The following is a 23,359-nucleotide window of genomic DNA, read 5'->3' as shown; positions in this document are numbered from 1 at the left end:
GAGGAAGTCATTAACTTCGAAAATGAGCATCTCTTACCCAGTTAGCAAGTTCATCCAAGAAAAATAACTTAAACTGAAAAAGGGACCTGAAAATACTTGTGTAGCTTACGCAGCACTTTTAGACAAAGGGTTTAAATACCAGTAAAATGAAACTATGAAACATTCCCAGCTCCTTGTCAATTAATTTCTTCCAGTTTGGTGTTAACTGAAGAGAATCCACTTTGTGTTTCTTAGGCCTCTTCTTGAGGTGAACCGAAGCTCAGTAAGTGGAGACAATATGGAAATTCCATTCAAAAGTGGAGTCCTGATCCAAACTGTACTGTAATGTAGACTCACCCTTAGTCCAGGTGCAACCAGAAAACCCATAAAAACATAGAGGAATCTAAATTCAGGTTTCTTCCTAAGAGCTTGCCTGAAACTACAACAAAATCTGGTCCACAGAAAGTGCAGCTACAGCCTTTGCTTTCTCATGTAAGAGGGGCAAGGCTGTGATGGCACCACTCTCTCATTTAATAACCCAGCAGTTTAGCCTTCAGTTCTCTCACCTACCCACTGTGTTCAGCTCCCATTTCCTGAAGAGACTGGGGACTGCCTGTCCTGACAGACTGCCTATCTCGAATACCTAACTTTTTTTTTTTTTACCTTATCCCCTTGATGACAGTGCTATGATACTTTCAGGTCTGAAATGGGGATGGGCTAAGTGATACTATGATGTTCAAGTCATCCATCTGGCTGTACTCTTGCCAGCAAGGGAAGGCACCTTCTACTGCCCATGCTCCCTCAGGCCATGGAATTAGGCTTAACACCTGCAGTGTGGTCAGAAAAACAGGTTTGTTGTCCTGCTGTACTTGCAATGATGAAATGCAAAGCTGCCTAGCAGGTACTCTTGGACAACCACAATAACACCTTATCAGTATCTTTTAAATATCATATTTTCCATCTCTTGACACTTTCTCTCACCATCCTTGCCCCTCTTTTTCTCCTCTCCAGTCCTGTTCTAGATAAACAACTCACCCTAGTTTCATTTCATTATTGGTTCCTGGTTTTGTGCATCCATAGTGCAGTCAGTATTCCTGAATGCATTTCTGACATAGGTAATCTTAGCTTTATTACCTATTGCCGATGCGGTTACCAAGGCACCATTGGTCTTGCCCACAGTCCTGAAACTCGCTGTTAGGGAGGTCTGGTCATCTCTCACATCACTCCCTCTGAACCACCAATGAAACTCAGCCGTTCCTCATGGCGCTATCAGTTAGTCCTGTCAGCTTCTGTCATTATCCATCACATCCAGTGATTTCTCATGTCATAGCAAGCAGTTTTTCATGTAATTTCAGTCAGCTGAACCTGAAGCCTGGGTTTGGTCAGTAGCCCTCAGACCTAACAGTCCTGGCTTCTTTCACTGGCAGTGGTGATTTACTAGGTCCTGGCTTGGACTACAGGGTAGGGTTTGTCCTTTTGTTAAAGGTTCACATAGTGTTCATCAGTCTCAAACAGGAGCCTCAAGCCATCATCTCCTTAAAGCAATGAAAAGTAAGAATTCTTGAAATACTAGAGGGAAAAAGCTTAGGAGAACCAGGGCAAATGTAATGAACCTTGCGTTTTTGCATATACCATGTAAAACAAATTAATTATTTTGTATTGTCCTTACAAGCATCTTTATCTTTAGCATCTGCAAACTAAAGCTGTTAAAAGACTTTTTAGTCACCAGACTGGAGTCTCAGAACAGTCTGTTGTACCCGGGAGGGCAATAAAACTACTTTCAAAATGATACTGCATTAATTTCTGTCAAAGAGTAAATAGTATGCCTAGAACATCAAGGCCTTGAACAGGACCACCCCCTGCATCCTGATTGTCCATTTCTTCTGTGAAGATAGAAATGGAAAAGGGGAAACAAAGCTTCGTTTTCTGCGCTCATTTGCAAATATAGCAGAAGAACTGCCATCAGGTTTGAGAGTCATGACTTTTATATAAGCATGCTTATTGCAAAAAAATACTCCTTCACACCCAATGATGGGTATGGGAGGACTCGTCCCTTTGTGTTGAGACCTCTTTATTCCTGCTACTGGTGAAGACATCTCTAGTAGGAGCCCACTGGCCACTGGACTCAGACCAAAGTGTAAAGTGGAATCATACCACGGAGGAGACAGAAAAGCTCCAGCTGTTTTCGTGGTTTATTATCAGTCAGCTGGGGCCTATTGCCAAATCATGACATCATGTAGCCACAGCTGGTCCAACCTCATTCCTCCTAAGTCTCGTTCACTGACAAGTAGCCAGAACATTGGGAATCAAACAATTTTTTTCTGAGCCCAGTAATTCACTGTTTGTGATAAGTTTCAGCAGAGACTGTGCTGCCTTGCTAGAAGATATAAAAGAAAAGCGAAAAGCAGTGAGCCAGATAACATCACACACTGTTCATCTCCCACTGGGGTTGGCTCCTTAGCGGGATTCCCAGTGGAACAGAGAACTGGGCAGGCCTTCCAAGCTCAACTTCTCATCTGCCATGTTGGCTCTGTCAACTAGGGATCTTTTTTGGTGCAAGTAGTATGTTATGTGGATAAGAGGGTAGCTTAGCACCTTGTTCATCTGATAAGAATTGGCTCCAAAACTCTTCCTCAAACAGTTTTCCTAATGTCCTTTTAGGTTTTCTACTGAAGTGTTATGAAATGAAAGGGTAAAATTCATTGAATGACTGAATTCATAGATAAAAATGTTGTAGCCCAAGTTCTGTAAACATGCATGCAGATTCCTGATACTTTCAGCTAGTACCTCTGCATTTGGAAACTCAAGGGGACACCTACACAAGGTGAAGACATTGCACAGTGGAGGAAGCATACCAAGATCCATGGAGAATAGATCACTCATGTAATAAATCCAAGTACTAAAACTATTTTAAGCCCCGTATTTCAACAAGTACTAAAAAGAGAGAGGCAGAAACAGGCCTACAGCTAAAGTTTTCCATCAGTCTAATTCCAGCTTGGACTGAGGGGTGATTCATGTAAAATCCATCTATGTTATTTTCTGTTACTGCTCTTTGAGCACACATCCATAGTTAAAGCTCTTATTAGGTGAAGAAGGGAAGAAAGGAGAAGAGGTCATGAAATTCCTTTTTTTGTGTGTGTGTGTGGTTGGTTTTTTTGTTTTGTTTGGGTTTCTGGTTTGTTGGATTTTTTGGGGGGGGCAGGGGTGCATTCTCAGAGCTTTAACATAGCAGCAGCTAAAAGTTTAGGTTGCTCCCAGTATTCTTAAAAGCTGCGGGGTCAAAAGACAGTATTAGAAATTATTTGATCATTCATTTTAAACAAGAAGACACCCATTGCAGCTCCTATACGAAGTAAAATCTGCCTCAGAGAAGCTTACTATGCAAGTGCAGTTCTATTACAATAACTGCAATAAGAACATACTGTATTGTCCATAATTACATCCATATTAGGAGGAAAAAAATTAGCTAAGCTGTTCAGTTACATGCCAAAGCTATTTCCTAAGGGATATTTATTTTGACTAATGTTGGGATAAAAAAAAATGAAACCAATCTGGCCTGTTTTAAAACACTTTATTTTTCTTTTATATTTGATTGAGAGAAATAAAGAAAGCCAAGAATTTATGCAAAGCCATCGCTAGGTTTTAAGAAGACAAGAGTTTTTAGGGTGGCAAGAGTTCCTCCCCCTTGGCCAAGAGCAGAAACTCATAAATGCAGAATGAGGCAAGGTTGCTGTTCTCAGAGAGAGAAAGATTTTTCTCCGTCTACTGCAGCACTGTTCTGTGGTTTGATGCAATGCCAACATTCACTGGGACAAAATCCTATCTCCTGAAGTACCAACTGGCATTTGGCTCTGGGTGTTTGGAAATCTGCTTTTGTTGCTACAGTGATCTCAGTATAAATCTGTTGTCTTGCCTACTTTCTATTTCTTTCATTGCTTTTCTTAACTGTGGACTAAAATAACAGATCTTATTACTCCCAAATGAGATAAGTTATAACTAGACATTCTTTGGATAGAGGCAGAGATCTGCTAACAAACTGTTATCTGGTTGTAATACTAACTTGTCTTTAACTCCATGTCATCAGATTCCATTGTGAATTAGAGGGAAAGGTTTATGGAGACCTAAGAGTGCCAATGAGAATCCCTGGCTGGCAGACTACAGTTTGAATTTAGTTTCCCTGCAACATTTATTTTGCCGGAGGCCGATTTCCCTGAACTACTTCTTTCTAAACATGAAACAAAACAAAAAATCATTCTGCCCATTGTGAACTCTGAAAGTTGCTCTCATAAGTTATAACTGCATAATTGGTGCGCCTGCATGTATTCTGCCGTCAAGTAGTTTAAAATTGAAATGCATTAGAATGATTTGTGATAAGATTTAGGATTAAAATTTGGTAACATTAAGAGTAGGGATTAATCAAAATTTGGGAAGCCTATTGCATGAAAAATGAGGCTGTAATATCCCCTTTCCAGAAACAGATGTTGAGATGCCTACATTCAGATGACTTGTCTTCTACATTGTGGTAATGAAGTCCACCCTCGCTACAATGTATCTCATAATATGTATCACTTCCTTAATCTAAATGCAGCAGTGTCATGGTTCTTTCCTTCTGTCATTAACCCCCCTGGTGAACAATTTGAACAGCTCCTAGTTACGATGTCATTCTGAAGGAAAACCTAGTTTAGAGAAATATGCTCCAAAACTATCTTTTCTATTTTCAGTTAACTCTTCCTCTGCAGAATGAAACTGTCCTTTATCCAAGAGAATTCATTCAGAGTAAGATGGACCAACTTAAATGCAGTAGCTTTACAGCAAGTGTAGATGATATTTCAGAATTCCCAACTACACCTCTTTTGATGTCAGTCCCTGTGAAGGTCTGACACTTCACATGGACCACTGTGGAGTAGACGCTTTGCCCAAGAAAGGGGCTAAGTAGAATGTACAGTAGTAGGACCACCTTTAAAGGATACCATGAGAACAGACCATTGAGAAATCCAGTGCTTATCGGCCTGCCTGTGGATGAAACTTGATTACACAGAAAAGCAAGAATTTGCCTATGTTTTCCCCAAGAGGACAACACAACAGAGGAGGGGGCATTTTTTTTTGAAGAGGAAAGATCATTTTGGGGAAATAAAAGATGTTTTTATAATGGCATAAATAGGGAGGGAGAAGCTCCTGCTTTGAAGAATTTGGAAAAGCCTTGGTGGTTTTCCAAACCTTTGATGTTTGATTAGATCCAGACCTTGGAGAGGGTTCCAGAGAGACCATACCATCAGCAATTGCTCTGATTCAGCCTTACAAGAGAGAGGAAGAGCTCAGAATCAAGGATGTAGGCTCCTTTTCATAGGTCTATATAGGTCTATTAAGCTAAATAAATTTATATCTAAGAATAAGAGAACTCTACTGGAAGGGTAATTATGGGACTGTTACTGGAAGCCAGTCTTAGCCCTGGACACAGCCTATGACACGTACTCATTGCTGTCCTTCTCACACTGCAGACTGGCCAGAATCTTGCTTCTAGCCAGTGTTTCGTGTTGGACAAGGTTGTTACACTGCTTGCTGGATGCATATCTCCCTCATTGCCTTTACCACCTGTGAAGGAGCATGGTAAGCTTGGAAAATGCTATTTCTAGATGCTACAGATTTTCAGGAAAATGTTGTTTGATTTAGAGATGTGCAGATATTAAGAAAACAACCTTCTGGAAATATGTCTTTCCAATGCACTGCATTAAGTAATGTTATGATTCTTAGAACAGTTGTGGCCAACATCGCTAAGCTGATACATTCCCCCAAAGATTAATCTTTTTGTTAAAAGAATTAGACTGAATCTCAGGGTACTGGGCCAGTTTCCAGCTTTATTGCAGTTGTCCTATATGACCTTATAACAAGTTGTTTGTTCTTATTGTGTGTTATTTTGGAGACTGGAGGGTGATGCTTCCCTATCCCATAGGGACACTTGTCAATACACACTAATCAGTCTTGTGCAGAGTTGTTAATGGAAACTGGGAGAGGGGATGAAATTAAAGAGACAGAACATCTCTATTTCATCTCATTTCTCATGGTATGGCTCCAAGGGAGGTTTTGACTGTTCTTTCAAGCTAGTCTTCCTAAGAGGAAATTAAGCCAGGTGATGCCATCAGAGCAAAGCTGTCATGAGACAGCTTCTCCTCTTTGCTCACCTTCCTTCCCTCATCCTCTTTCTCTATTCTTTGTTTTCTTGCCTTGTCATTCCTCTGTTTCTTTTCTTATCTGTCTGCTTCAGGCATTGCTTTTCATTACTCTCCCATTTTCTCCTTCTGCCATTCATTCTCTTTAAATCTTTTGGGTTTTTTTGCTTAAAATAAACGTGCATTGGACTAGAAAATAAGGAGTTTTGCTCATGTCTTGGGGGTCTCTTGTCTGCTTGCATATAAATATATATATATTGAAGTACTTTTCCATACTTCTGTTTAATTTTCATTTCCTTTATAAAAACTAGCTTAATACCAGTTCTGCTGTGTCTCAGGGAACTGTTACCTGAATGATTGTACAATAATAACCTATTTGTCTGGGTAACATTGCAGTGACATTTTTTAGAGTTACTGTGTGCACATAGGCTAAAATGCTGATTTGGGGTACATGGTCAATTCCGTTAATGGGAGACAATCATATGAGAGAGCATATGTATTTATTCTAAGAATTTGTCATGTTGAGATGAACGTGTTAGCAAAGCCTAATAGTAATACCAGAGGGCAGCCTCCTCCTTTCTGTGTGCATCTTCATCAATATCTTATGCATGAGGTGTCCTATCAAGGACAAAAATACTCTGTGTGTTATAAGGGGGCAGAGAGGATAAATGACTTGATTTTGAATGTCTGTGTTTTCTTAAGTGAAAATAAAACATGTCTTCAGCTACTTCAGCTGTTCTTTTCTTGGTTATTGCATTTTTTAGGAGGTGCCAATGTGAAACAGCCTGCCCAGATGGAATTCCACCTTCTCAATGCTTGACTGGTTGTTTGAAAGCCACTGCTGAGTCTGCAGTGCTGTGCAAGGATGATAGTGTATCTGCAAAGTGGAGAATGAGAGGGAAAAGAGGAAAAAGATAAGTAGGTAACTGGTGTGTTCCCTTGCCTTGTGATATTTTGAATAGAAATAGGGAAACAATTATTTCATAGAAATAGACCTAGAAATGGAATACACAGGGCTACCTAGATGACTATTAGTGCTTGCTGTTAAAAAAAAAATAAAAAAATGCAGAGGTTCTGTGACGTAGTGTTTGAAGAAACTTAAAAATGAAAGATGGTCCTTTTCAAAAGGAACTTGCTTTTCCTATCTCATCTGTGGAATATGTTACTAAAAAAAAACCCAAACCCCAAACTGCTATGTAGTCAACAGCAGCAGTGATGATACTGCTTCTCCTAGTGTTATGGCTTATATATACACGTAGAAACTCTGCTGGGAAGCTTATTCCAAACCTCATTCCCCTGGTAGAAGCCCTATCGACTCAGTAGTTTGCTCATTCTACTCTGCCTCTGCTTTCTGCTTCAGGTAACTTACATGAAGGCATGGACCATGAACATGAGAATGTAGTTCTTGAAAATAATCTCAAATACTTACTTCTCAGAGGGTATATTTTACTTCCTTCTGTACAAGGTAAAATTTGTCTAGAACATAAGGAGAATTCGTAAGATTATGATATCCACAATGTGTCAGAATCAGTTATTTGAAACAGGTCCTATTGAAAAGAATTAGGAAAAAAGGAATAAAACTAAAAGAACAGTATAATTTTTTCCATTATAGTTTTTGTCTTCTGCAAAATTCCAGTGCAAACATCCTGTTCCCTGGCATCCTAATCAAATGCAATTTGTAACTACTTTGTGCATGTTAGTGCCCAATATTTTGTATAATGGCATGTGAAATTCAAATAATTTATTCCTACAAAACCTGGGACAGGAGAAAATTATTTTATTTTCACATTGCTAGTTTTAATTTTTAATGTTTTGATACAGTAGATGCCAAGTAAAACCCTAAATACACTCTGACATTTTGTGCATATTAATCAGTACCAGAATTTTTCAAATAAACTGTGTCAGCCTGTGGTATCAAGAATTTGTCTCTTAGGTCCTGTCCCCTGAGGGTTTCAAGGGATTCAAAGTGACTTAGCCTGGCTTTGCTCCTTAGCCAGTGTCTTGTTTTCAATGCTGCTAAGATCTGTATAAGCTGCTTGACTGGCAGAATAAACTTAGCCCAATCAAGCCCATATCCTTAAGTCAGCAGTGATTTTCTTCAAGTATTTTGTCTGTAGCATCCACAGAAGCACTATGCAAGCTTAATATTTAGATGGTGGTTGAGACAGGGGAGAGGGAGGGGGTGAATTGCCCTTTCTCCATAAATTTTATCCAGCTTATAAATTACATTCATGTTGGATATTTGGTGCAAATGAAGTGTCACAGAAGGCAAATCATATGGAAAGGCACTTATACCCTTACTGAGTGTGTCTGTATCATTTGTCCAGAAAAGGCAACAGCAAAAGCATCAACATTTTTTTCCCCTGACTTTTCAAAAGACCAAATACATGAATTTCCCTAACCAGTTATATTGCTTGAAAAAGAAAATAAGAAGAGGGGAGGAAAAAAAACAAAAGTGAGACAGCAGTTGGTGGGCTGGTGGTGGCCTTGAATATTTGTTGTTGTCAGGGCTAACCTTAGAAGGCTTCAACAAAGCAGTAGTTGTGTCTGCTTTGTCATGCAGGTTTCCAAGGAGACAAGACTAATTGGAGGAGTGTGACTGTTATGAGAAATACAGTCTAGCAGGTAGGGCACCAACCAAGGTGTTGGAAGAGATGGATGATATTCCTTGCTCTCACCTGTCAGAGCGGTGTGACCTTGGAAGGGTCAGTTAACACCTCTGAAGCAGCAAGGTTTACGGTGCTTGCCTTTACTTTTGAAGTTCAGCATGGCAGCCCTTCAGAGCAAGGACCATTTCCCTATACAGGGATGCACTATACACAGTGCACTGTTCTGGCTGTTGTCTCTGAGTGTTATTGTAATCCAAATCATAACACGACTCTCTTCAGCACACAATGTTTGGATAGTTCTTCCGGTGTGACTTTTATATCCCTTCGCTGGGTACTTACACCTCTTTGAGGTGCCTACGTCAGAACTTTAAAACCCGTGACTCTGTCATTCACAGTGTCACTATTTGGGACACATCTTTTGAATTTCCTCTTCCTGAATGCAGAGGTCGTCTTGTATCCACCTAATAAAAATTACTTGCTCCTCTGCTGTTCACAGTGTCCATGACAGGCATACCAGCCTTAGTGGGCTCTTTCATAAATCAGCCTCAGAATTTTCAGCCCAACATTCGACATCACAGCTCTTGGCCAGCAGCCAGCCACTGGAGCCAGCCACCTCTGCCCTTCCTCCCACTTTGTTACAGCCTTGAGACATTTTTTTCCTTGCTCATAATGCTTGATGCAAAGAAGTAAAGTAGGACAGCAGTCAGCATTCCATAGAAGTCCATTGCCTGTAGTTCACAGTGTTTGTCTCCGCTGGGTGTCTGCCTGCACTGATAACCAGGCTGGCTATTAAGAGTTTCAGCAACAAGAATAAAATTCTGTCTTTTTCGTCCCAATATGACCTCTACTCACTTGTACTGGCATGGTAGCTGGAGCTGTCACACCACTGAAATCCTTCCCTGAAGGATCCCAGCAGTCATGACAACTGCCTGTCTGAGTTCCAGCTAAAGGAACTCCATTTCTCAACAACTTCAACTCCTCTGTGATCGAGAGGAAGAAAATGAGAAATATCACAGCCCTGATCTTTCTCTGGCTTCTCAAATAATGAAAATGTAGCTATTTCTGGTGAGACAGAAAATAAGGGAAATAACAGGAGAAAGTAAAGTGAGCTACTAGAGAGGAAGAGGAGAAGAAAGAAAGTTAACAGCCAAGTTAGAAATGGGATACTTCTAGGGAACAGGAGAAAGTGGAGAACAGAGACATTTTTAAGTTTAACTAAAGAGTAAGATCAATGAGAATGAATGGAAAGTTAATACATCATGACAAAGGATCAAGGGACCTCTGACACGAAAATGGAACATGCGTGATGCTAAAAACAAAGTGGACAGTTGCATTCTGCTCTGTATGATAAGCAGATTCTTATCACACTTTATTTGCACTTCCTCGTTTGTGATTTTCCATTTACTAATCTTTTCATATATATAGGAAAGCAATGTTTTGAATTGTTTTGCTTAGAATTGCATCCTTTAACCAGTGAGTAACACTTCCTTGTAGTTTCCCTGTGAATTATTTGACTTTGTTTTCAAGCCCTTGTCATCTACAAGACCACAGCTGTCCAGGCCTGAACAGAAAGGCTCAGTTGTCAACAGACTGTACTTTCATATGTTTAAGTACAAAAGTAAGCTTCAAAGTCATTGTGGTGTTAAGAACAAAGAGAAGGAGACCTTTATAAATAATGAAAACATAAAAAGAAGACAGGCTGATTAAACCAAATGTAGGCTCAGTGTTCAGGGTCCAGGGCAGAAGTAATTTTTTTACCTTTTGAGCAGAGAAGACCTCATTGGGCTACAGTTATCAGGGCTACAGTTACTTGCTGCAACATGGACCTAAAAATTCTGAATTATTTGATTTGAGAAACAAGCCTGTTCTGAATAACCACTTAGCAATTCCAACACTGGTTTTGCTTTAGCAAAAATTAAACAAATGCAAAACTTATTCTGTCTCAAATTTAATCTCAGTGTAATAGATCTCCTATTTTAATAAATAGTTTGCCTATAGGTGTTGCTTGTTAGCCACTTCTCTGCAGGCACTTTCTGGAAACAAGCACTTTGATACTGCTTTTTCAGGATATAAAGGTACTGTATGAAAATAACAGTGTCTGTACAGATTTACAATGCCATCTCACCCCCATACTACTGGTCATTTTTTATAATGTTACATTATAATGAAATTATAATGGATTTTTTTGTAGCAATGCATGTGACAGTGGCAATAACATCACATGAATCCACTACGATTAGTATTATTATGATGAATAAGAGATTATTTCACTAGGCTAAGATATTCTTTCTAATGATTAGTTAAATTACTGCTGACTTACAATAGAAGTCTCACGAGATTGCAGATGACATCCACATGGATACAATATAAATTAATAGGGGTTAGTTCAGTAACTGATTTCAGAGGAATCAAAGAGATAAGGCGCCTAAAGCATTAGTGCAGTACATTGCAAGTCATTATTACTCTGTTGCAGAAACATTCATCACGGTGTATTTTTCATTCTGATCTAATGCTTGGGGGAACAGGAATTCTTTCTGTGGGATACAAAGTTTATTCAGGAACCCCTGAAATAATAATTTGATAACTTTCTGCCAAGGAAACAAGAAAAACACAAATGTTGATAGAGTTGATCAGAAAAAAAGTATTTCCACCACTACTGCTCTTTTCATCACCTGCAGAGAGAAATTTTTCCTACCATCAGAAAACTGAAGAACCCACAGAAATCAAAGTCCCTGTTATGTAAATGCTTTTACTTTGAAAATGTATTATATTAGATTCATACACAGTACCCATGCTTATCCTGCTGATGTAGCATGTCTGCTCACGGCTCTGCTCTAACCTGGCATGTTTAAAGTAGGATGGTAGGACCATTAACAGTAAGTGCTAACAATGCAGGTAAGTGACTGTCCTCTGAGATTAATTTGTTGCTGCTAAAAAGCACATCAGTATCTAGTGACAGCCTTTTCAGGGCCTTCTGCTCCTGAGATCCCTGACATAACCTGGAAATGTTTCAGCGCTTATATTGCTGTTAGGATGCTCCACTAGGTTGTATGGATGATACTATGAGGACTCATTCCTCCAGTACGGTTTGGTCCTCTGTTGTGTTTGCCTCTCCTCATATGCAATGCCAACATATCTTTCACCAGTGCTACATGAAATAAAAATAAATAAAAAACAAATAAAAGCAACCTGTTATCCAGACTCATTTAGTGAGTTAAGTTGACTTAATTTTCCTCCTTTAGTATCAGGATTTAGCTGCACAAATAAGTACAATGATAGACATATGGCATGCAGGTCTGTGCCAGCTTCCATACAAAATAGGAACTACTACCTACAGCGGATCAGAAAGATAGTATAGAAGTTGCCAGTGGATTTAAGATTCAAGAAATTTACGACAGCCTTTCCATAGCTGCTATAATTTAACCTCAAATCTCAGGACTGTGTGCTCTTTCCTACACCTCTATGTGGCAGAACTTTTAGATAATTTGAGAAATAAATAAATTCACATTCACATTATATGATTTATTTTCCTTTCAGTTTCTTTTCCCATATTAGCCATGACAGTGTCACTAAAAACCACTTGTAGGGTATTCACCATATCTTTACTGCATATGCAGGGCTTTCTAAACTCTCATTTTGAAGTTGATTGAAAAACAGCTCAGGGGCATAGCAAAAAATTCCACTCATAACCTTGAATGGGCAGTAGGAACATGTGGTAGGGAAACACCAGAAACAACTGACCCTATGGTTCTCCATTGGCTCACCAGTTTCATGATAAGGAGTTGATACTGGTTAGAGAAAACACTAGACTTCTGTGATACAAGAATTACCTGTAAAATTAAGTTAAAATACAATAAAGCATTTGTATGATTCAGTGTACTGAGTGTTTACTATAATTACTACAAATATCACAGCTCCACAGAGAGGTGGACTGCTGTTTGTATGAATATTACTCTGGAGAAGACACCTAGACCAACTCTCTTTTTTGGCTACACAGGTGATTGCAAGAAGGAGGAACTTGATTATATCAATGGGAGGAATATTTGTTCATTGCAATAGAATTTCCTAGATCATTTTCTGTAATATGAAAGTCTGTATTCTTCTCTTTAACGTGAAAGCTTTGCTTCACTGTTAATCTTATCTTTGACAGCAGTGTGTTTAGGGAAGGCTGATCTACTGAGATTGTTAGTCCTACAGGATATGCTACAACACATTTCCCTTATAGTATCATATAGTGAAATTCATTTAAACTCAACCCATATGCCAAGATAACTGGAAAAACATAGTCTGGATGGGTTCATTAAAAGGTTCTATTAAAGCCTTTTAGGCATTAAATAGTTCATTAGTGGACTGTTCAGCCCTGTACTGGAGAAGGAGGCAGCTCAGCAGCATGACTAATCAGAGGATTCCATATAGATGATTCCACCAAAACATGGGTTATTTATGAAGCTCTTTCTTACCTCTTACAGATGTAGTAGTTGTATCATTATGGTTTCTGATTTAGACTGTTTCTGAAACACAGCTGTGAAATAAAAAACCCTTTTGTAATACAGTACACTTAAAATATGCCAGCCTTTCTCACTGATTTACAAACTCAGCAAAGCACACTAGAAATTCCAGTCATTAGTGCCCTATTACACTTAGCTTTCCTGCTATACAGTGGATGAAACTAACATGCAAGGCCTGTATTTTCTACCATTTAATCTATCATAGTTTTTCCACTAAATGGAGTGGGAACTTAAAAGGATTGATTATCTATCATTCTTTATTCCAGACTAACAGACGACACTGCTACATATTCTGTCAAACTACAAGTCTAGCAAGTACTAAAAATAAGGCCATAATATGGATATTTGTTGTTACACATAGAATAACATTTGCAGCTTATTTTGCTTAGTGGCTTGCTTATCTACCAAACTGATGAAGAATCTGGAATTGGCTAACTGGTTTTTGACTAAGGGCTTCTTCTCCACAAAGCTGTGCAACAGTAGGAAGATACAAGAACAGTCTGTATCCATTGTCTAAATCATCAACTTCTATTAAGTCACAGCACTCCACGCCTGATCTTTGAAAACCCTTAAATGACATAAATGATACCTTAAAAACTGCATGTCTAAGAAAAATCGTTCAAGTGAGCAGGAATCAGGTGGTTTAGGTGAAGTGCTTCTGACTTAGATGAGTTGTTGTTTAAAAAAGTCTTCGCAGCAGAACATGTTATTCTTGACTTTTTTAAGCATTACTGCCTGAAACAATTAATGCGAAAAAGCATTAGCTTTTAAGGACGGAACATCTGGATTTACACTTACAGCTCCTGGCAAAAGAGAATCTATTGAACCCAGAATAGTATCAGGACAAAGAGTGCTCAGATCTCATTGACCTGTGATCAAATACAGCTGGGGATACAGGCAACAGAGATAAGCCTTGAACGTTATTAAAGATACTGACTGGTTTCTGAACCAAAACAGCAAAATCTGCATTTAAAGTGCATTTGATTGACAGTGACCAGATTGCTTCTGAGGTACTACAGAGTAATAAATACAACAAATAAGTGTTTAGCAAGAATCAGTGCTAGGTTGAGTGGTAGGTATGTGGCTCACAGGCCAGATGTTTTGTTTCAGTTTGAATTTAAAAAGGGATCGAGTTAAGAATTTCACTGCTTCATAGTCTTGAGAAAATATAATGAAATGTATAGTTCAAAACCAGACTGCAGAATATGATGGAAGCAGGCTGATACACATAAAAGACAGATGCAAGGAAGTGAAATGGGGAAAGAGGGATAAGGAAGAGGAAGGATTAAGAAGCCTGGCATGAACAGACAAGAAAAGTGGAAGCCACACAGCTGCTGTCATTCAGTAGGAGCAGTCATAGAATCCTATTTAATACATATGCCTTGAAGGAAAACTAGTGGTTCTGTCAGTGCCATGTAAGGGGCAAAAAGAGGCACAACACTGCTTCTGAGAGGTAAGGCAGGTGGCAGTGGGTAAGAAGAAGCAGCGTCCTAAGATGTGGGCAGAAGCAGTGAATCCACTGCTTGAGAGAGTTGGAAAGTTACTGCAGACTTGCAGGAAAATGGGCTTACCTGAAAGTATCTTGTGGGATGCAACAGAGGAACACAAGGGCCCCGTTCTCTGTATCTTGAGCTAAGCCTGCAGAGATAAAGGCTATGCAAGACCTTGTCTATTTAAGCATTTTAGAATTACCCCAGCACTGGTAACAGAGAAACAGCAACTAGATCTCTGATGACACAGTAACTTTCCTGCTCAGGAATATTTTATAGTAAACTCTTCTCGTAAATCCCAGTATCTTCCTGTATAGTTGTTTGAGCCCCAAGGGCATTGTTGCACTCTCCCCTAATTAAAAGAGAGGGAGGAGGAAGATCTATGCCATTTTTTCACTTGCAACCTATGAAACTTTGATTCATTAGGAAAATATGTATAGAGTCCTACAGTACCTGCTTCAGTGCCTGCTCTTAAAAGTATATCCTTTTGGTCTTACTGAATAAGTGAATACCATTATCACACCATTTGCCAAAGTGCTCAGGAAATATTGCTGCTAAGTATAAGGAATATTATACTAATGTACAAAGGAATGTGAATTGTGTGCCAAGATTATTTAGTTACTCTAAATTTCCATGGTGACCAACAACCATACTTTAAGACAGTCACGCAGCTCTAATGAGCATTATCAGTATTGTCTGCGCAACAAATGAAAACCCAGAATGTGAATACTTTTTCCTGAGGCATGTAAATTACAGCAGGAGTGACATGAATAATACATCCAAGACACATTAGCACATTTTTCAAATGCAAAAGAGATTCTATAAGCACAGCTAAAATGGGCTTCTCTGAATGTTATATCCGAAGAAAATCTCACTGGAAAGAAAATGTGAAAGTCCCAAAGTAAGAAAATCCCAGTTTTGCAAATCCAAAACTAGTTGTGCATTTGGGACATCATCCTGTAAACCCTACTTCTGATCTCAACAGCTTTTCTGCCAAAGTAATTATGGCAACTGCTAATTGTATGGCTGCAGAAAGCATATGTCAGTGTAATATAACAATTTTCCCTTCTTATCATTCTATTTTCTCATTTATTTGCCCTTTTGTTCACTTTTGTCCCAACAAATATGCATGTGTTTATGTAAAATGAGAAAAAAATAACATCCTTCCTATTTTATATTTTCAAACCTAGGAAAAAAACCAAGCATGTTACAAATACTTAGTTTGAGATGGAAGATGCTCAAATTGCAATAGATCTTTCCCTTCTGCAAAAGAAGGTGAAAAAAAACAAAACGTGATAGGTGCTGGTGGCTCTGCTTAGTGTTTGTTGGAGGGCATTCAAATGGAAGAGGGAAGGATCAGGACGACAGAAGTTCCCAGAAGAAGGAGTCTGTGAGAGAATGTGGAAAACCAACGTATGTTTCAATGTACATTTCTTATCTCACTACATTTTAAACATTTAAGTCTTCAGCTAGTGCTTAAGGAAACTATTTTGACTGGTTTTGACAATTTTTTCCCCATTTATATTATCATTTTTCACATTTCACCTAACTTCTGCTACTTGTAGGTTTGTGTTACAGTTCCTTCTTCTTGGGATCAGACCAACCCCCCCCGCCAATCCCAGGTCCCGTCCTCAGATTAGTCCCTGCAATCCATACAATAACTTGCAGGATTCCCAGAGAATAGTGTTAGACCTGGTTGTCATTTTATCAATTCTACATTTTTTCCAGTGACTTGTCTCTCACCGCTTGTGGCAACAGAGAATGTGGCTTCATGGGGGCACATGTTCAAGATCTGGTTCTTGGGCAGATACAGGGGACAAAGAAAACATCCTTTGCAAGGCCCCACCATCCTCTTGTTCACCATTGTTCCTTCCTTCAATTCTTTCTTTCCAGAAGTGTGATTTTTTGCTATATTATTAGGAATTAATCTTATTTATTATTAGTATAATATTCTGAATTAATTAATTTCAGAAAGGTTATACCTCTTTGAAAGCCTAGGGATTTTCAGCACTAGAGGATTTTGACTCAGTGAGTCTTGTAGCTCCCGATCCCCATGCCAAAAAACACTCTGAGAACCTTTAAAATCTCTTCCAGTTCTGAAATGCTCATGTACAGAATGATGGTTCCTTGAGATGTAATCCACTACCTCTGGGTTTGCTATGTGAAGTCACAATTTTTTTACTATGGTCATCTCTTCTTGCTTCAAGAGTAATGTCTAAGATATATTTACATTTGATTGTTACTTAGGTCAGAAGTAGGATCTGACTTCGCAGTGGGTTTAGAAATCCTGTAAGGGTGGGGACCAGAGTCCATAAGATAACTCAATGGCCATGGCTACATTCTGGAAGGGAATGTTCAAGGAAGGGCACAGCAAAACTTAACAGCCAAGGTTTGCATTGACCCAGTGCAACAGGAACATCAAAAGAGAGCTCAAGTTAGCAGCTCCCAGAGGAGAATGGGAAGATGGAGCCCAGCACTAAAGCAAGAAATGTTGGCAAGAAAGATTGAGTTAACATGTGTCCAAATACTGTATGGACCTGGTACATGACATGTACAGGGGTCTGTGAAACCTGGATAGTAAAGACGTAAGAGCAGATAAATCGAACATATTCCTTGGTGCACATCTGTAGTGAGCTGCATTCATTTATCAGAGCAATATTTTAAAGATTAGAAATATTTCATTAATTTATTCAGGAAATATTAATTTCAGTTCTAACATGCTATTTGTACATAGGTCATAGATAGAAGTCTACTTCCTTTGCTTTAGTTCTTGGCATCTCATCCCAAATATACCTCCTCATATTCTACCGTTATTTATAACATATTAATTACATGACACAAGGGCAAAATATCATTATAAGCAAAGAACTTTTAATAGATGTATAGAAAGATGCAGGGTCCTGTTGTCTTTAAAACAGTACAAAATTATTAGAAATCACACATTTCTAATCCAGTATTGCTATTCTAAAGCTAACTAGTCATCATGTTCCTTGATTATGTACTGCTGCAAATGTAAATCACGCAAGACTTTTTAAAAGACATGATGTTAATCTGCCAGATTCAAGGTTTGTAGATTTGCTCTATCTAGGCATAAGACATCTAGTTGTCCTTCAATAATTTTAAAGCATGCCAATACAGGAACAAATACCTAAGACAATGGATTACGAGGAAAGACATTATGACTGTTCAGACAAACAAATCAGATGTAAAAGAAGACATTCATAACAAAGGTAGAGATTTTATTTGAATCTGATTGGAATCTTGAATTACTTTTGGTTTAAAGTTGCCAGTTTTAAGTGCAAACAATTCTTTTTAAAAAGCCTAGAAAGTAATTGTCCTTCTACAGAGAATTTCTGCAATCATTTATAAATTTATATTACTGGGCATATGTACAGAGGTTAAATATGTATTGGATTTTAGGGCCTCTAACTTCTGCAACTAGGATGAGGACATAATCAATTTATAGGTGAAAGATTTACATGTATTTTCACAGAATTTTGATACATCGAACTGGTTAAATAGTCAGAAAGCAGCTTTGAAATGCGTAGGAAAGCAGCCACATGAGAAATCTTTACGATAAGAAGCATATAAGTAGTGTTAATCCACATATGGGAATCCCTGAAAATTTAACAGTCATCCTAAATAAATAATTTGCATTCATAATTTTATGATTCATACACTTTATTTAATGTAAAATTGTAACTCCATGTTCTGATTTTTAAAGCTTTCCCAAAGTTTAAGGTCATCGCAATGTTCAGATCATGTCTGCCAAAAATAGAGTATTTTTATCTCTGCAGCATGAAGTGTGAAAATGAATGTGAAGGGTGTATATGGGTTGGGAACAGCCTCCTTTTGTCATAGTAGAGTTCGAATCTTTCCATACAGAGGTTTTTCAAATGAGTTTTTAGAAGCAATTTAAATCCACAAACTAAAGGAAAGATCTAAAAGTGGTTTGTGGAATTGATTTCACTTCAGCAAGATTATATTTAGATGTGATGCATGCTCCTTTCTCTTTCTGATACAGCACGAATGTATATACTCTTTTTTTTTTTTTTTTACTTGAAAAGTAAAATTGAGGAGTGTTTCCAGATTTATATTTAGGGATTCTCTGTATGTTACTGAGATAACAGATTGAAAAGGATCAAGTTCTGTAATTATTAGAGCTGAAGTATATTTATAAAGTATGTTTGCAAACTCAATGTTCCTGCAAATACAGCTTTAAATTCACTCTTCATCATAAAACATAAAAGGCAAAATCTAAAAATTAATGTGGTCTTTTCACAGTGTCTTATAAAAACAATAACTCCAAGAAATAAGGTCAACTTTTCAGATGTGTTTCAGTTTTTACAAAAAACAAAGCTATTGTCTTCCCCCCTCACCTCCAAAGAAACCATTAGGAAAATTTTGTGCTGAAATATTGATTGCAGCAAAGAATTTGGCTTGTGCTAGGCCATAAATTACATGATGGTTACCAACATCCAGGCAAAGCTGAACTGCTAAGTACAAATGCTGAGAGTGCAGCCAGGAATGAATGCTACCTCTAATTAAGCTTGGGCTGGGTGAGCCACTCTCTAGGCCTTTGCACACATTGTGAAGACCACTTCACCTGTTGTTAGCACACAATAACTCCAAGAAATATTTTTTTCATAAGTTCCTTTATCTCCCAAATCTTCTCCCTTCCTACCCAATCCCAAAAGCAAATAAATTGAAAAACTAATTTTATTTTCACACTAAATGGGTACTCACACTGTATGCTTTAGCCTGTTTTTACACATTGAACTATAGGTGTCAAAGTTAGTTCGAGGTGTAAGTTTGTTATGTAGTCAACGATGGGATGTCAAGATCTTCATAAAAAAATGGAGAGATCTGAGTTGAGCAATTAATTTTTTTTCTCACACACGTAGATCTCCATGCAATTTTTAACCACATCTGTGTCCTTACTACCAAAAACCACAAATGTTTAAACTAAGTCAAGCAGTCTAGAAAATTCCTATAGCCTTACTGAGCTCTTAGAATCTACATCTGACTTAAAAAACACCTCTGAGTTGCAAACTGTTGGAAAGTGTGAGACTACCCAGGAGAAGTTTCAAAATATGCTTTTAGTCTTTCCTAGAAATCTGTATGCACATTGTTGGAAACAGTGCTGGGAGTGACTTTGAGTTTGATCCAGGATAGCTCTTCTGCTGGATACTATCAGCATCCTCTCACTGGAGATATACTAAAGCTTCAGAGAAAAATAAAAATTGTCTGACTTCTGCTTATACTCAGCGTTTCACACTTTTAATGTAGCTCAGTCACTCTAAAATTCTACAGTTCTCCATGGGTTTAGAGATTTCCTCGGTCATCAGTTTGGAGTAGTTCTCTTAGAGCAGCTGTAATTTACTCTACAACTCAACAGACAAATATGTGTTAATCCTGTTTTGCCCAAATCCTCAATTACAGCCCACAACGTTTGATTACATCTTTCAGCTTTACTTGGTGCCGCTGTGGAACACTTGTGTTCTGCCTTGTTAGTGGAACAGTAACCTCATGAAATGTTTTAAGATCTCATTATTTGTTGCATTTGTTTACCATCTATCTATACTAACCTAAAATTGTCTGCGTACCTGTATCCAAAAATGAATGATATGAGAATAATTTTTATTTCCAATTTAATTTAAGGAAGAGAATTCAGGACTCGGGGGAAATAAATTTTGATCAACCAGTCAAAATAATTTGATGAGTGTCCCTTAATTTACATTCAAAGCATAAAGTAACAGTGGCTTAGGGCTAAGGCAGAATTGATGGTTTCAGAAACAAAAACTGTACATGAAACAGAGGAAACTCTTAAGTACCTTGAAGCTGGAAAAAACATGGGTTGGGTTCTGTTGTGCTTTAGCTTCAAAGAATTAAAAGTAAGTACTTTCCTAAAATTATGAGACTGCAATTGAAAATGCACGTGTGTCACAAGTCCTGCTGTTACCTTCTACAACGCAGCAGAGTGCTTTGAAGGAAGATTAGTCTGTTCCCGCCTCAGAAGCACAGAGTTCCTTGAATAGATACTTCTCTCGAACAAAATATCCCTGTGAATTATTACTAGTTACATGCCATAAGAAAGATTATAAAGAGCTTTCAGGTTATTTCTTCAAAAGGACCTCAGTGTGTGCAGTCATGATAAGCTCTGGTCTTCTGGGATCTTACTCTTCCCTATAGAATACTAAGCAGTGAGTCACCTCATTGTCATTTCAGATTTTACAAGCAGGCAAGCTGGTAGGCATGATTAAGTTTGGGATATATCCCTTATCCCCTAAATGCTCTGCTTGTTAATGAAAATGGATGTTTGAGGATCAATACCCTGGCAAGACCTCACATCCTGTTGCCATAAGGAGTAAGAGCATGGCAAGTTTTATGTGAAACAGGTGTTCAGTTCACACCCAAACTAGAGGGACAAAAGGGGCAATTTTTTTGTTGTTGGTGGTGGTGGTTCTTAAAATCCTTGTAACTGGTGCAATGGCTTAATTATTGCAAACCTGTATGGTCTTTTTTATTAATGCATTACTAGAACATTAGAGCATTCAGAAAGACCCTCTGCAGCCTGCAAGTACATGCCTATGCCTACAGGTAGCAGAGAGGCAATTTCCTGCAGGGGGCTAGATTCAGAGCACCTAAAGTTAGTCTCTTGCTTCAAATCACCCAGTGGAGGAGCCTTCATTACTCTAGCCTATAAAGGGAATACAGCAGACTTCCTTCCCAAGGCTAATGTTAGCCTTCATGAATATCTTTCTTTGCTTCCCCAGAGAGACATCATTTTAGACCAGTGTTTGGCTGTGGAGTGGTTTTATTGTTTGGGGTTTTTTTTTGTAAATGGAGGTTGATTTTATTCTATCTCTGAATGCAACACCAAAGCAACAAACTGCAGACTTTTTCCACACAATGTAAATATTTCCTTCCAAATTATGGGTTTGTCAGTCAGATTTTAGTCTGAAGAAAATGTTTGCAACCAAAACAGCAACCCAGAACATAAATAAGATTTATAATGGAAATGACAGTTTTGACTCTAATGTTACGATCACATACCTTTACATAAAAAGGTGCAACGTTCCTGTTCTGTAATTTTTATTGGTCCTGTTATGTGACCAAATTAAAACCCCACCTCAAGGATATCCTTGTCATACCTGCCAAAATATTAGGGTAATTTAGGAGTTCCCCAAGGAGGGACCTGTGAAACTGCAGACAGCAATCAAATGTCAGTTTTTGCACAGCAAGAGGACTTTGAAGGAAGTTGTGAGAAGCTGATTTGCATAGCGCTATGTAGGAATTACTCCTTTTTCCATCATGGAGTATTTCCATCAATTCATACCTGATGCTCCTACAAAGAATTTTGTTACAAATTGGCCTGTATAATTAAGTTTTTTCATAAAATTAATTCCAGTCATTCCAGTCATGACTGGAACTGCATAGTCAAATGCCCAGGTTAACCTGAGTCCACTCTTTCCAGAATAAGACTGGAAATGGCTTCTGCTCATGGTACCTCTGTGCTACTAAACTCTCATCAGTGAACAGGACCAGAGAAGATTTTTTTTCTTTTAATGCAAGATATAAGAGCAGCCCTCAGAAGGCAGAAGATGGGATCACACATGTTTCCATGTGTGTGTAGGATATAATCTATACACAACAGCAAGGGCAAGAACAGGTTCTGGGCTCCTAGAGGTAGGTCAGGAATGCGAAAGGGGGTGTCTGGGATGGAGAGAGGCAGCAGAAGTGGAGAGGAGAAAACAAAGAGGTGGGTGACCAGTAGGGGCTGAAGCAGAAGAAGGGAAAGACAGTGACAGTATCCTCAACTCACACTGCTTAAGTGCCATACAAATTCCCATAATGCCACAAATGTCACTCAGAGGCACCCACTGGAGCACTCTGCTTACCCTGGGTAATCCTCTGAGAAAGCAGGGGAAGCAACATGTGAATATAAACTCCAATTTGCAATTTCTACTTTAGGATTTCTCAGACAAACTTGTCAGTGCCAATGTTGACTTTCTTATCTGGTGCTAGTAAAAAGTCTGGTTGGTTAGCCTGTTAAGGCTGTTACCTCACAAATCAAATAAAGAATAAATAAAGGGATAACTGGAGAAATACAAGGATGTGGCCCTACGCTAATGAGCTGCATGCGTGCAGTGGCTCAGATGAGTCAAGGGTAGCTGGAAATTGGCTATGGTCAACCGTGTAATCAACCCTGTAATCACTGCAATGTTTCATCTTGTGAGTGGGCCACTAACTCTCTGGTGGGAATATCAAATCTTAAATGGATTCCTTCTTCAAGCAATAGTTGTATTGACCAGTTGAAGATCTTGAAAGATCTTGTGAGCTTGGTGAAATACATTTGCAGAATGCATTTGTTGCATCATCTTCATATCAAACAAGTTCAGAAAACTGAAGTTTGTTCATGGGCAAAACCCACAAGTAGTTAGCATAAATAATCTGTCAGTAAATAACTTCACTTGTTTTAAGTATACTCATTTCTTTCCCTTGAGAAAATCTGGAGAACTGGAAAAAATGAGTTTTTTGTGGTTAATCAGTAGATAGCATGATGTCCTCGGTGCTAAACACACAAAAGATCAGCCTGCAGTAAG

General features: G+C 38.5%; 1 long non-coding RNA gene across 2 annotated transcripts in view; it reads right to left on the bottom strand.

Annotated features, from left to right (window-relative positions):
• Nucleotides 1–14,943, bottom strand: part of LOC128850981 (uncharacterized) — an 88,747-nt gene extending 73,804 nt beyond the window's left edge. Inside the window, exons 1-3 of one of the 2 annotated variants that reach the window (XR_008448252.1) lie at nucleotides 14,835–14,942; nucleotides 13,853–13,998; nucleotides 13,216–13,277 (exon numbers count right to left, since the gene is read on the bottom strand). This is a non-coding gene — a long non-coding RNA (uncharacterized LOC128850981). Of the gene's footprint in view, nucleotides 1–13,215; nucleotides 13,278–13,852; nucleotides 13,999–14,834 lie in introns of both variants that reach the window. The other variant, XR_008448253.1, reaches the window with a different exon arrangement.
• Between the last annotated feature and the right edge of the window lie 8,416 nt (nucleotides 14,944–23,359).

Source organism: Cuculus canorus, chromosome 1, assembly GCF_017976375.1.
Source record: "Cuculus canorus isolate bCucCan1 chromosome 1, bCucCan1.pri, whole genome shotgun sequence".
In the NCBI taxonomy this organism is placed as follows: domain Eukaryota; kingdom Metazoa; phylum Chordata; class Aves; order Cuculiformes; family Cuculidae; genus Cuculus; species Cuculus canorus.
The sequence above is the reverse complement of the archived record's forward strand: the minus strand, read 5'-3'. Positions and strand labels throughout refer to the sequence as shown.